We start from the raw sequence: 14664 nt of genomic DNA, 5'->3' as shown, positions 1-14664 counted from the left end.
AAAGTGTGGCAAGTGCACAGAGCATTTGAATAAAAATACATACATGGTACTTTTTGAATTTTTATAATTTATGATTTCACATATCCTTAATGGATTCTATGAATTAGGCATTGGTGCTTGGGAGGAGGGGGGCATTTTTGGGGGGAACTTAAGCATGGGAAAATATAACACATCTTACACAAACTTTGCTTTATCCAGAGGTCTCCAAAATGCCTAGCAAAAAAGATAAGCTTTGTAAAGACAACACTAACAACGTTCTTTATTTTCATGTAACCTAATATTATGACTGATACTAGGATAAAGTTTTTGGCTATATCTTGAAAATATGCCATAATGACAAACTATGACACTGATGTGACACTGAACAGATCCTGCCATTCATCATTTGTTTGAATATAAACTGTTAAAATTGCATTATAAGTACCAGCTCTAGTTCTTCTACCAGAATAAAGGGAACAAAATATGTCAAACATGGTAATAGTAAACTCTTTCCTTATTAGTTTTGAACAATTATATACTCTTCAATTTAGGAGGAGACACATATAGAAGTTGTAAGCCCCTGCAAAAGTGTACTTTCAGTTGGGTCTTGATAGAGCTTGTGCTTGTTTGTGAATGAATCCACCCGAGGAAAAGAGCAGTTCAGTAGAGCTACTCTATAAAACAAAAAAAAATAAAAAAAAAAAAATAAAAAAAAAAATTAAAAAAAAAAAAAAAAAAAAGGAAACAAAACCAAGCAAAACAAGTTGCAGTTATACAACATATATTTTTGGCTAAAATGATGTGAGGTGAGAATGCTGCTTCAATTACAGGCAGTAAAAAATAACTTTGCAAAATCACACAGGAAGTCCTTATTCAACACTTTGCTTTGCTCTTTCCATTTCTTTGAGTAAATCTGACGTTATAAGCATAACTGATTCTCTGAGGAGCTCTTAAATAATTTAAAGATGCTGAGCCTCATACTCTAAAGGCAAAAGATGCTGACATTATTTTAAATTAGGGGTTTTATACTTAAAATATATTGAAGTGCATTTTGGGGAAATGAAATTTTGCTACCTGTGCTTTTTCTGAGAGATACTATGTGCAGAACAATACAGACACTGCGGATAGAATAATGTTCACATACATTTTTTGTATGTTTTGAAAAATATTATTAAGCCCAATACTCTCTTTTTCAAAGATGAGCTTGAAATATCTGTGTTACCTTCTGGAAATGTACTAGGTCACATAGATTCTTTGCAAGTGATTGTATCCAATAAAAGGCAGACAGTGTTTATATCAAATTTTATGAATAATTAAAAATATACACCAAGTAAAATTGTACATTGGTCTTTCTGAGGGATGTTTTGACTCCAGTGAAAGTCCAATTTGGTTTTTTTTGCTAATAGCTTGAACACAGTACCATTATTGTTATTTTCTCTTCTAACTCTTGATGCTTTATGGTATTTGCCATAAGCAGCTGGCCTCTGTCTTACTCCCCCACGTTGTTCTCAGATGTCCTTCAAGTCATAAACCAAGTGAGAACATGTAAAGAAAAGATGCATGGAAAAACAAAATTTCCTCTTTAAAATATGGGGAACACTGAGACAAAGAGTAGACACTTATATGACTTGTTTTCAAAGTTTATTTTTATCTTCTTATGGCTGTTTGGTAATACTAGTTTAATAAGCAGAACCCAATAAACTCTTAGTAATTCCCCTGAATCAAATCAAAACCAAAAGTGACCCCAAATTGTTCTGATTATGCTGCTTGCTAACATCTAATGCATGCTGGGATTGGACATTTGCCAGTTAGTTTATTGATCATGTCTGATAGTGCAGACATGATCAATAATGCCAAAAGTCATGTATCTCTATATCAAATGCCATTGCATCATCTATGAAGCCCTAGAGAGGAAAGCATACTACAAAAAGCATACTGCAAAAGCCTCTCACATTTGGATATCAGCTCAAAATAAGAAGCTTTTAAAAATCACAGCAAAGTCAGAATTACTGTATTTGCCATCTGATTTTGTAGCCATTGGAGTTTACCTGATCTTAAATTTCAAGGTTTGCTCTGAAACTTGAACAGCTAAAACTGTCTTTTCTTTATTTGTAAAGTGGTACGACTCTCCTGTATTCATTGCCTGGTTAGGGAAGACATAGGAAGTATCTCTATCAGTCTAGTTTTCACCTTGCAGATATCCCAGGAGAGAGGAAGAACTCATTGTTCACCTAAACTCATCTGTAACATTATCAAATAGTGTAATTAATGTCCTATTTGGCCACAGAGCTTTGGGAAATGAAATTCAGGAAGTAGCAAAGACTCCTCCTGAGCAGTTCAGTTGCTCTGCACCTCACCAGTAGTCCTCCAGATACTTTCCCTGATGGCCAACCTTCATGCTGAGTATGACTAGCAGGGAATGCAAGCTAGGTATGAGACAGAAGGAGGTAGACCTCAACATCACTTCGAGTCTTTGACAACACCCTTCCCATATTTCATCAGTTTAGTCAGTTCTCTTGTACATTTCAGTGAAATCCAAATCCACTATTCTCCAGGATGGTAAAACACAAACAACCAAAGAACTCAGAGTACATCCATGTTAATGAAGTTGGCAGACAAGGTAATGGGATTCTAGATGACCCTAATGACTGTTGTCACTTATTAAACAGTTTGAAGAAGAGAATTACTTCCATCATAGCAACAAATATGCCATGCCTGTTGCACGCTGGCTAGACTTGGACTAAACAGATTAAAGAAGCCCTAGGATTAAAGGTTGTAAGCCCAGTGACCTGTAAACTGCCACTTTCTGAAGTTATCCAAAAGGAACTTCCACTCTGGTCAGTGCAGTAGAGCTGCAATTATAATGTCTTGAATGAAACTCCCTTTTTTGTCGCGAGTAGGCAAATACCTCATACACATGCTCACACACAAGAATATACACACAAAAACAGCATTACCAAAGAAAGACATTCATCCTGCATGCATCATCTGGCAAAATGGAATGGAAAGCAATCTGCACTTCTACGTAAGACTGAACTTAAGACAGAGATTGTATAATCAAGAGGCTATGCTGAAAATTTGGCTGCAAGTCTTGGAAGTCTAGGCAGGAAGGACAATGAAGAAACTATTGAACATTTTTGTATTTGTTAAAGTCAGTATTACAGATGGGAATAAAAAAAATGTTGTTACCGTAGGCATGCTTTCAGTGTTTTTTACACTGAACATTTATTTTGTTGGTTTCTGCCTGGTTCATTGAGCTGGTTTGTCTCTAATGGTTCACTAAGCTTTGACTACTACAGAGATGATGGTAATTTATTTTACTGTAGTGGTGTCCTGTACTGGAGCATATGGTGGTGTTTTCAAAGTACCAAATAAGGTAAATATCAATAACAAAAAAGTTTTCTCAGCTGAGATTTATTCCTGGATTAAAAAATCACAACATTGTTAAGCGGAAGATGCCAGTTGAGGACAAGGGATACTGTTTATACAGACATTTATGGTCTGTTTGGTATATTTGGTGTTTCAGACACCTTGACTTGAGATTTAAGTCATGTGTAAAATGCAGAGATATACCTGAATTAGAATTAAAATGCAGAGAAAATGTTATTTGGAGCCGGGGGTTTGTGGAGTCTCCATCCCTGGAGATATTCAAAAGCCACTTGGACATGGCCCTGGACAACCAGCTCTCATTTGCCCTGCTTGATCAGGACGGGTGGACCAGGTGATTTATAGAGATCCCTTCAAACCTCAAAGATCCTGTAATTCTGTCTCTCAGCACTCAGATGTTGAGGCTGGTTGTGAGGATCAGAATACAATGAAAATACAGATCACTGAGGTGGCACTGTGTATTGTTACCATGAAGCAAAGACCTTTTCAGACATCACCTGACTTTAATGGCAGCAATAGACAATACCTTGAGACTGTCAAGCTCTGTAATCTGTGGTTTCAGTTCAGGTAAGTCTAGAGGAATTCTTCCACATTACAAAATCATGGAAATCTTACTGTCCCAAAAAATGTAGTTTGGTGGGGTTTTTTGCTATTGACATCATTAAAGATCTCATTTAGCGAGTAATTTAAATAAAATTACCTCCTGATGATGCTGAAATCATGAGGTAAGTAACACAGAGAATTTCAGTATTCTTACAATTCTATCTCATTTCTCATTCTACTCTAGCCAATTCACATATATATAGTCTTATCCCCATCTGATTAATTAATTAATAAATTACTATTGTTTTTTCTCATAATGATCAAAATTATTTTCCATTCTACAATGAGTAGAAGTAGGATAAATTTTCAGCTAAAGTTGTTGTCTGATATTATATATTGTGAGGAGGGTTTTTTTGCACCCTACAGCTGTCCAGTATCCTAGGTCCACTGACTGCTTTTAGGCTCCAATTTTTATAAACCATACTTTTTTGTGCAGGGATTATTGAAAGACATAAGATTAATCAGCTGAAGAGAGCTAATTTGTATGTCATTGCTTCAAAAGACATTTTTACCATATCACAAGTGTTGAAATATGTTTCCTCTAAAATTAGTATGATAGCTAATATTGTTTATTCTGGCCTAAATGTTTCAAAATATTTGGAATAAGTTGTCCTGAATAAACAAAAACATCACCCAGAAAAAGTAAGTCCTAACACAGTCAGTTTCACAAGATAATTCCAGCTGTTTCAAGAGCTACACCAAAAACATTACTAATGAATATGTAGCCTATCTATTAGTGAATATTATTGTATTGTTATTGTACAAAAATGCATTTACTTTCCCAAATACCTTTCCCAAAGGAAAGATAATAGCAAGTCAGTTTTCTTAATCCCAAGATCCCCCAAGAAGCCCCGAAACAATACAGGGATAAATGGAATAAAATTAATCTCTACTTTTGATGTATTTTGCCTTTTTCCAACCTGCTTCACTGCTATCCCTAGAACTCTGTCATGATAGGTATGGATGGCATAATTGCTGCCCTTGTGGCATTTAAGCCTTTTGTTTTACAAAAGAGAAGTTAAAATCAGGAGGTTACATTTCCTTGTCTTGAATTCAGAAGTAGAATTTTAAAAGTGCAATGGGCAGAAGGAAGGAGTTTTGAAGTTGTAACAGTGTTAACACTAGATCTTTATAGATAATCTTGAAAAATTTCAAAAATAAAATATATTTAGAAGTTAAATATCTTTCTTATTTCTTTAATTTTTAAGTTCAGCTTTTGTTTTAAAGATTTATTGTTCATTAATTAAATTATTTGCGCAATGATACATTCTTTCTGCTCAAACATGAGTGAATTTCAATTGCTGGTACACCACAATCATGCAAATTTACTGCTTTTCATATTCATAAACCCTACACCTAACATATCCAACTTCACAGCCTCACTAACAGACCTCAAGGGTGTACAACTGAAAAAGAAGGCAGAGTCAGCAACTACATTACATGACTTTCTTTTCTTAAGAAACTCTTGGAAAAGTTTCAAAAATTTTAGGAGAGTAAATTATTTCTGCCAAGGGCAGAAACAAAGTTTGTAGTCTTCTTAAACACTGACAGAAACAAATTCTTAGTGCTTTTTTTCTTCCTGTAGAGAAGTGAGATAACAGCTTGGCTAGTGCTTTGAAATGATTGCCAGCACCAGTGCTATACACAAAGATGGTTGTTGCTGTTCTTTCTCTTCTCTGTTCTTTCTTTATATTATTTCTGATTTACTTGGAGTGAAATCTTGGTTGTAGTGAGTTTTCACAGTGATTTAAATGAAATCAGAAATTTTCCCACAGTTTTTCAATATATGACTTAGTAAAAGAAAACAACAATTAATTATCTCATTAGTATATGCCTCTGTACCCTATTTCAAGCCCACTGAAGCCACTTTTCTCATTGACTTCTTCAGTCACTGAGCAAGGCTATAGATTTGACTTCATCATACTCACAGACTATAAAAATATAGATTAGATACCTAAAGGCTAACAACCCTTGCACACAAAATAGTGCCAAACAAAGGGCTCTAAAGTTAGAAAACAGAAAAAGAAAAAAAAAGTAAACAAAATATATCCAACACAATTTTTTTTCAAAATACCCAGGCTATCATTTACAATATTAATTAATAAACCTGGTAGTTCTTAGACTGAGTTGTGGCATTTATCCACATGCAAATCAAGTTCTCCAGAACTCCTAAAGAAGGCTACAACTGAGTACAAAGCTCTGATTCTTATCATGACCATGCGGTCATATGACTGAATTTGTGTTTTCCAGTCAAAACCAGCAGAGAAATTTCAAAGTCAGGGCTTGACCTCAAAAAAATCAATCATCTCCTCTTACAAAGACATTCTCTTTCACTGTTCACATCCTTCTGGACCAGATGAAATAATGTTTTGCATCTAGGGATATGACAAATCATCCTCCATGAAAGATTCTGTCATGTTTCTCATAAACTTGGCATCCCTCAAATGAAAAGCTAGGTGCTATATAGGTTTTTTTCATCAGTGTTGTCTCTTTCAAACTTGTGTAGATGTAAAATAGGACACCTGAAAGGAAAGTCAAGCCCTAGAACAACAAAGTAGCATCATTTTGTTCACTCCTGTTTTTCTTCTGTGCAGTATTCCAGTGGTCATAATTCTTGTAATCACTCTGCATGAAAATGATAAAGCAATCTATATGCTTTGGGCCCATGTACTTTAGGGGAACACAGCCTTTTTTCTATATTAGGCTTCTGAGACACATAACTTTTTCCAGCTGCAGAGGCAAGAGATATATGTTGTGTTGGTCGCTTTTGTCACATAACTGGATCTATGGAATATAAGTGCTGCAGTTACACAATGCTGTGTTGAAAGGTTGATGCAATCTAAGGCAAATAAATAAAGGAGTGTGAGCTGGGAATTTTCTGAACTGCTCATAGTGACCATGAGCCATAAGATTGAGTACTGAGCATAAAATAAGTTGCTGATCTGCTGTCAATACTCACCCTCTCCATCTACTGACTGGCTTTATGGAAAAACAGCATGTTTCAAGTGTAACAAATTCTCCTACCTCCCTGCTTCCTGCTCCAAATTGTCAGAAAAAGAAGGTGAGGGAATGTTTTCCACATGAAAAAATTATAAAAAATACTCAGTATTTTCAAGAAATTATGTATCTAGCTCCTGATGATTGATTGGGAGTAAAATTTTGTCAATCATCTGTCTGTCTTCATAATGCAGCTGGCTGATCCTATGAAAAAATGGAGATATAAAATACAGAAAGTCACCAAAATTAAACCTGCAGGTATTTCATTTTTTTTTTTACAAATATTTATCTTTTTTATATATATATTGGAAAATATGAAAATGGGAGAGGAAACAAAAACATATGAGGTATCCCTGCTCACACACCCACCCTCTTTCACCTTTCATATCCTCCTGGATTAGAAAAATTAATAGAGCTAATTAGTCTTCTGACCATTGCTGTCACAGTAATTGGGAGCATTGCTATCTACAATTTGTCCATTTTACACTACAAAACTGTTTTACTACATTGGTAGCAATGTGAGCAAAGTGTAACCCATTCAACAATAGGTCTTTTCAAAGTATCTTTTGTATCTTAACAGTAACATTTCTGTCTGGTTCCAGTTAGGACAGGGTTAATTTTTGCAGTAGCCAGGATGAGGTATGACCAGGACCCAGAGATTATTCTGTACCACCTCATGTCATTGCTGGGGGTGGGGGAAAGGACTCTCTTTGGGGAGAAGCAGGCATGGTGGACAGAGCAGTCAGGGTAGAGTGATGCCAGTCCTGAGCCAGAGGAAGTGGTGGGGTGGCGTGGCTGTGCTCAGGTCAGGTCAGGCTTGGTGAGCATTTTGCATGTGAATCACTCTCTTTTTTGCACACTTTCGTCATTAATATTGTTGCTGATTGTTTTCTTATCTCATTGCTGTTTCCAGTAAATTTTTCTTATCTCAGCCTGTGATCTTTGTCCTTTATGCCTCCAATTCTCCTCTCCAGCCATCTGCAGAGGGAGAGGAAGGAGGAATGTGTGGCAGCATGGTTTGAAGAGTCTCAGTGGGAGCACTAAATTGGGGAGCATCATTTGTAAACCACAACAATCTCCTGGTGTAATGTAATAATTATAAAGCTCCTTTCTCCCTGCACACAGACATATGCATATATATATATACATATATATAGCAAGAAACTGCTAGAGCTCTAATTTTCAAAAAATTCTATTTACTTTCCAGCAAAGCAGAATAATTCTTCTAAGGCATTCAGATTTTACTTTTTTAGTCAGAGATACTGAGAAATAAATTTTTTAGAGATCAAACGCATTCAGCTACATGAAAAAGACCGTGATATAAACTTATTAAGGCATTACATGAAAGTGGTAGAGAAGTACTCCAATTCAAAAAGGGACCAGAAAAAATATAAAATTATCTCCTTGCTTCCAGTAGAGTGGAAGATGTAAATGTCAAGATGAATGTGAAAAAATGTTCTACTTCCCCAACAAAATGAATAGGGTACAAAAATTTGGTGTCTTTTTTCTTTTTTCGCATGGGATGAGCAAATACATAGAAATTATTAATGAGTGCCAATATTTTTACCATAATGCCATGTGACCTACACTGCTTTCTCTCTCATTATTTATTCTATTACCAGATACCAGCACATGCATGGCCTGGAAATGAATATCAGCTTTATTTGGACAGATATAAAGCTTATTTTCGTCATGGCTGCCTTCTGTAACAGTCAATGACCTCTATCCCATTTCAGTGGCGTGCCTTCACACTGGAAATCATGGACCCTTTATCAAGATTACTCAATTTGAGGGTGAATCACCCAATGTTTTTAGCAGGACCAGATTGTCACTGTTACTTCCATTTAAAATAGTTTCCATTAATTACCACAAATATTCTCTATGTGATATCATTGCAAATGTCATCCAAAATAGTTTACAACTCACATTTATATGTGGTCTGATTTTAGAAACGTTTGCAACAGAGACACAAAGGTGAACTTGATGCCACCCCTGCTGCTTTTTTATTTTCTCTTAAAATTAATCTAACAAAAATATTCATAGAATCATGGAATCATTAAGGTTAGAAAATATCTCCAAGATCATCAAGTCCAATATATAATTCATTTGCATATTTTTGGTTTTATCACTTGTTTCATTTTTTTAAAATATAACCCAGATTTTGCTGGCAATAATAATCTAATGGAGTTCAGATAAAGCAGTTTCAATAGTCCATTGCTTTACATGTAAAGAAGAAAAAGAAGAAAAGAATGGGACTTTGGGAATCCTGAAGTTCCTGTGCAACTTCTTGATTGTGGAGCTCCATACATTTCAAATTAATCACTTCTAGAGTTATCCATTTTGATTTTGAAAACTAAGATAACATAGAATGCACAGCCCAGAGTTCTGAAAATTTAAATCCACATGTTGGGGAGAAACCAAGCCCTGACATAGATTTCCTGTATCACTTTGGCCAAACAACTTAGCCGTGTGCCTACAGCTTCCTATTCAAACAAAAACCTTACACTGAATTCAAGAGGAATATGTGATCATACTTGAGAAATGGCCTTAATTTTCTCTGTACGTATTTTTCATCTCTAAAATGGGGATTAGCAGCCTATCCCTAACCACATTCACTGCCTCTTCTATACGGCATATCATTTGAATGCAGCTCTCTTCACATGCCAGTGTTCTCACAGAGACCCCAAGGTGAAGTAAGCTCTAAGGGGACTCAAAGAAAAGGGGAATGAGGTGGCAATGATGAACATTGCCTATCCTTGCCTAGTATCCAAGTGCCATTGCCTAGTATTCAAGTAAACCTATCCTTGGACAGAATGCCATTGCCTAGTATCCAAGTAAACCTATCCTTGGATACTAGTTAATATGAGTGAAGAGATTCTTATCTGGGATGCAGTAGTTTAGGTACTTACAATAGACTCTTTTTATCAAAAATTAGGGAATGGAAAAACTTCAGAGAGCAAGAAGTATTTGATGCTCAATGACTGCTGGGGTAAGTAAATTGAACTCCATGATCATCAGAGTTTATAAAAGGCTAGAAGATTAGATATACCTCATGCATATACCTAGCATTAAATACCCATTTAGAGGTGTTTAACATCGTTTGGTTAAGCTATCCTGCATCAGTTTAAAAGATTTTTTTCTCATCTTGTTTTTATTCCATTCTCCTTCCATTAAAGTTTTCTGCAGTTTTTGTTTTTCTATCCTTTCCATTGGTTACATAATTCTGCAGTACATTCTGACTTAAAATGTTCTTTGAAAGTAGGAGCATAAGAATCATTGCTAAATTATCTGTATCAGATCAGGCATTTCCTGTGCATTATAAGGGTATTCAACCAACAACAAATAAGTAATTTTTAGCGGAGTACCTCCTTGATTCCATTGTCAACTTGCAACTACTAGCCCTTGCTAGACAGATGATAATAAAATTAATAATGTGTCATGTCTCTAAGGCCACTAGGTTGGTTGTACTGTATGGTTGTCACACAGTACATGAGTACACTCAGTAAAATAATGGCAAACACTTATATGGACAACTCCATTCTCTGAAAGGGCTTGTATCTAAACGAATTTTGAAGAAATACTTCTGTTTTTAATGTGAACTCTTACTATAATAACTTATCTTTCATTAGAAATTGCCAAACTGTGATAACATTAGGAATCAAAAATTGAGGACAAAGAGAGAACATACTCTGAAAATAAAACCGTGAGTTCTAAGGGTATTTCTGTTTTGGATCTCATATCTAACAAAATACTGTGCTGCAACTAGGCTAAAGTTAATCTGCTCTCATCATCTCTATTCACAAGCTCCAACCACACACAGTGAACTTAACTGAGATGTTAAACTGGGAACTGGTTATCTGTACTACAGAATTAATCTGTTATGAATTTCACATCATTCTCCCATCCAAACATAGTCCAAAATATCATAATAGATTTTATTAACTCTATGCATTCCATGTGTTGGTTTGAGTCAGGGCAGTGGGGTAGAGTCTACTTTTTATAGAAGTCCTTATTAAAACCTGGACAGCATTACATGAAATTGATTGTCCCACATGAGTTTGATCTAGTCTTGTAAAAAATATATGCTGGGTTTAGGGAACTTAAAAGGTTGCATTAAAGACATAGAGAAATTTCAAAATGTCAAAAGCAACCTCTAGCTTTGTAGTAACAAGTTTTATTGCTGAAATAACATAACTGCTAAGTACAAAGAATAATGATAGGTGGTAAACAGAAATTTAGGAGAAAGGTCTTCTCACAATCACTGAGGGAAGGATGCAAGTCTTGGACTTTTAAGGATATTTATTAATCAGAACACAACTGCATTGAAGAGCAACTAAGACTGTAAAGTAAAGCAAGAAAAAGTTTAGAAGTGCTAGAATTAAAGTGGCATGTGCACTATTAATTCATCTGTATTGGTTTGCATGGCATGCTTTTGGTACTGGGGGGCAAGAGGCCTGGTTTCTGTCAGTGGTTTGTGAAGAACTGCAGCCCTTGGGAAGGACTCATATTGGAGAAGTCCATGTCAGACTATCTTCTGCGCGAGGGACCCAAACCTGGAGCAGGGAAGAGTGTGAGGAGTCCTCCCTCTGATGAGGAAACAGCAGCAGAGACAGAGACATAGCATGTGATGAACAGAGAGCAGCCCCAGTTCCCCATCCCCCTGCACTGCTGGTAAGGAGGAGGGAGAGAACGAGGAATAAAGTTAAGCCTGGTAAGAAGAGAGGGGTGGGGGTTTGGTTTTAGATTTTTTTTTCTTTGTTTAACTTCTCAATACTCTTCTCTGATTTGAATTGTAATAAATCTAATTACTTTCCTCAAGTCATATATGTTTTACCCATGATGGTGCCCATGAGTGCTCTCTCCCTGCCTTTATCTGAACCCCTGAGCCTTTCATTATGTATTTTCTACACTGAGTTGAAGAGTGATAGAGTGGGCACCTGTCATTCAGCCAGGGTCAACCCATCAGATCATCCTCATATGTGTGCTTTAATCATATGATCAGATGCCATTTTTTTTCTCCAGACCCAGCTTCATTCCGCATTTATGGCTCAGTTGCAAAGTCTCTGATGACTGTCTTCAAACTGAAGAATTTTTATAAAAATATGTTGTGCTTTCATTGTATGTGAAAGCATGTTTTCCATATGTTTTAGAAAATGCAACACTGGCACAAAGTGCCTATCTGTAATCTTTCTTGGCCCATTTTTAAAGATGGACTTCCTACATGGTTTGGTTTTTTTCAATAGCTGATTGTTCTTAAACTAAGTGAAGACATATATTTGTTCCTTTGATAAATCCTCCAGAAACAAGTGTGACTTGTTACTGAACAATATAATTTAAAAAAAAAAAGAAAAAAGAAAATTAAACACTTCAGTCTGAATTTACCAGTTAACATTTGGCAAACTCAGAAGCATTTACAAACCATCATGTTGTGAAAGAGCAACTCTAAACTTAATTACTGTTAGGAATTCCAGCTGTACAATAATTATCTACTGCATGTAGAATTGAGCACAAAGGTAAGGAGTAAGCCTGTGAAATAGTACTGTACACACAAGAAGTATACGTGTGTTCTACAGAGAGTGGACAGATGTCACGGGTGACAGTGGGTCTGTCAGCACCTTGGCACATACTGACGAAGCAATAGATGTTGACCAGATCAAAGTATACCCCTGAGATGGACTGAAAGAGAGGACTGAAAATGGAGGCCCTGATCCTGACAACATACTGATGCATCCTGATGAAGCTGTCCTGTGGGAACAGAGAACACTGTCTCATGAGAACAGGAGCACTGTCTCATGAGAACAAGGACCTGTTTTGAACGAGAGTGGTTGGGAAGAACACCAACATGAGAGAAAAATAAGAGCAGGTGCTCGGGACTGTTGTGGGAAAGAACTGGGCTGTTTTGAGAAAGAGCAAAGTTGTTGTGAGAAAGTAGAGTTTAGAAAATGCACCTATTAGCTGTAAGAATTCTGGCGTGAAAGTTTGAACTGTCCTATCCGTGTGCATTACATGTGTTCAAAAACTGTACTTAAGGGGCTGCACAGCAGCCCCACTGTCCCTGATTTTTTCTTGGAATAAACTTTGCTGGAACCTTTTTTTGTGTCGCTTTGGCCGTTCCGACATTATCAGCGACAGACAGATACTTGAGAAATGCACCTGTTGAGATCTGTTAAACAGGTGAAATAGACGGGGATAAAGAAAACATCTAAATTAAAAATATCCTGGGAGAGCATTAGTTGGGAAAGGATTGCATTTTCTCACCCCCCTCTAACTCCTTCACAGGTCTCTATTTGCCTTTTTGTCTTCAGACTAGACTATTCTCCCATTTTTGCTATCTCTTTGCTTTGTGGCTCCGTGTTTCACTGGGCAACAGCATTACCTGCATATTGGGCAGAGCACAGCCCAGAGGGGTTGTGACTTTCACCCAGAGATTGTTCAGGCCATCACTATGAATGGCATGCTGCAGATGCTGAGTTACAACTCTGGTACCCTTCTTGACCCCAGACGTGTTCTATCCATCTGGAGGTTATCCATCTTTAGATACTTAATCACAGTGAATGCTCACACTTGGGCACTGCCACAACCCATTCCCTTGTGTGTGATCAGGATCCTAGCCCTTGCAAAGCAGGTCATGTATATTAATCACAAGAAGGGGAACACAGTTTGGAAACAGTGAAACTCTTAAACATCACCATCACACATTGCTTCACCTCTGTGTCTAAACCCCTTTTACGTAATAACTATGGTGTTGTTCTGTATGGAATATTAATCTGAACAGGAGAGCTGTTATGTTGTTGGTAGCAAAGACAGGCTTAATAAACTTCTGCTTCAGAGAAATGCTCAGTACGGTACAGCCCCAGCAGGAATTGTGAGAGGAAATAAAGGCAAGACAAGTAAAATTCATGTGTGGACAGAAAATCTAGGATGTTCCACAGTTTCATTTCGGATTCCTGCCATCAGATGGAAAACAAAGGGTCTGAAGAAAGAGTACAACCACCTGAGTGGCCTGCTGGTTTTTTGAGTGCTTCTAACCAGTTTTATGCATTTTATTTCCCAGATAATTTAGTAGTGGTACAGAACACCTTGACCATTCCAAAATAGATTAGATGCTTGACCATGCTTTAGTCTGGGAAAAAGCACACCCCAAATCTGATGTATTTCAACCTACACATACAAGAATAATTATAGAAAATGTAATTCTAAATACCTTACTAGAGAGCTATAGCTCTCTAGTTACAGGCACTTTGGGAAACGTACTTGCCATATGAAGGGAATTTTGAGAGGAGAAACTTGAAGATCAGCAGGACAAAAAGAGGAGAATTACAAGTAAAAGTTGACAAGTTGATTGTACATAGCTTGACTGAACAAGTGCCAAACAGTAAAAATAAAAAAAAAACCACTTGATATTGTAACTCCTATCACAGAACTGAAGTTGTTATCCACAGGTGTTAGAACACTTAATTTAAAGATAGTAGAATAAAGCTTAGAAATAGATCAGGATCAGGAAGCCTACTCTGGAAGTGACATCAGGTGGATTGCAAGTCTCCTAGGGGTATTGGAAGAGGTTTCTGCACATAAATAATTTAATATTTAACTGGCAAGGTTCTCAAGAATACTGTCATCTTGTATTAACACAGAGAAAGGCTGGATAATCCTACAGAGCGTTCTTCAGTATGCTAATGTAGGATAATATAGGATTAT

The sequence above is a fragment of the Pseudopipra pipra genome, chromosome Z (assembly GCF_036250125.1).
Source record: "Pseudopipra pipra isolate bDixPip1 chromosome Z, bDixPip1.hap1, whole genome shotgun sequence".
Lineage (NCBI taxonomy): Eukaryota > Metazoa > Chordata > Aves > Passeriformes > Pipridae > Pseudopipra > Pseudopipra pipra.
This window is presented reverse-complemented; position numbering follows the sequence as displayed.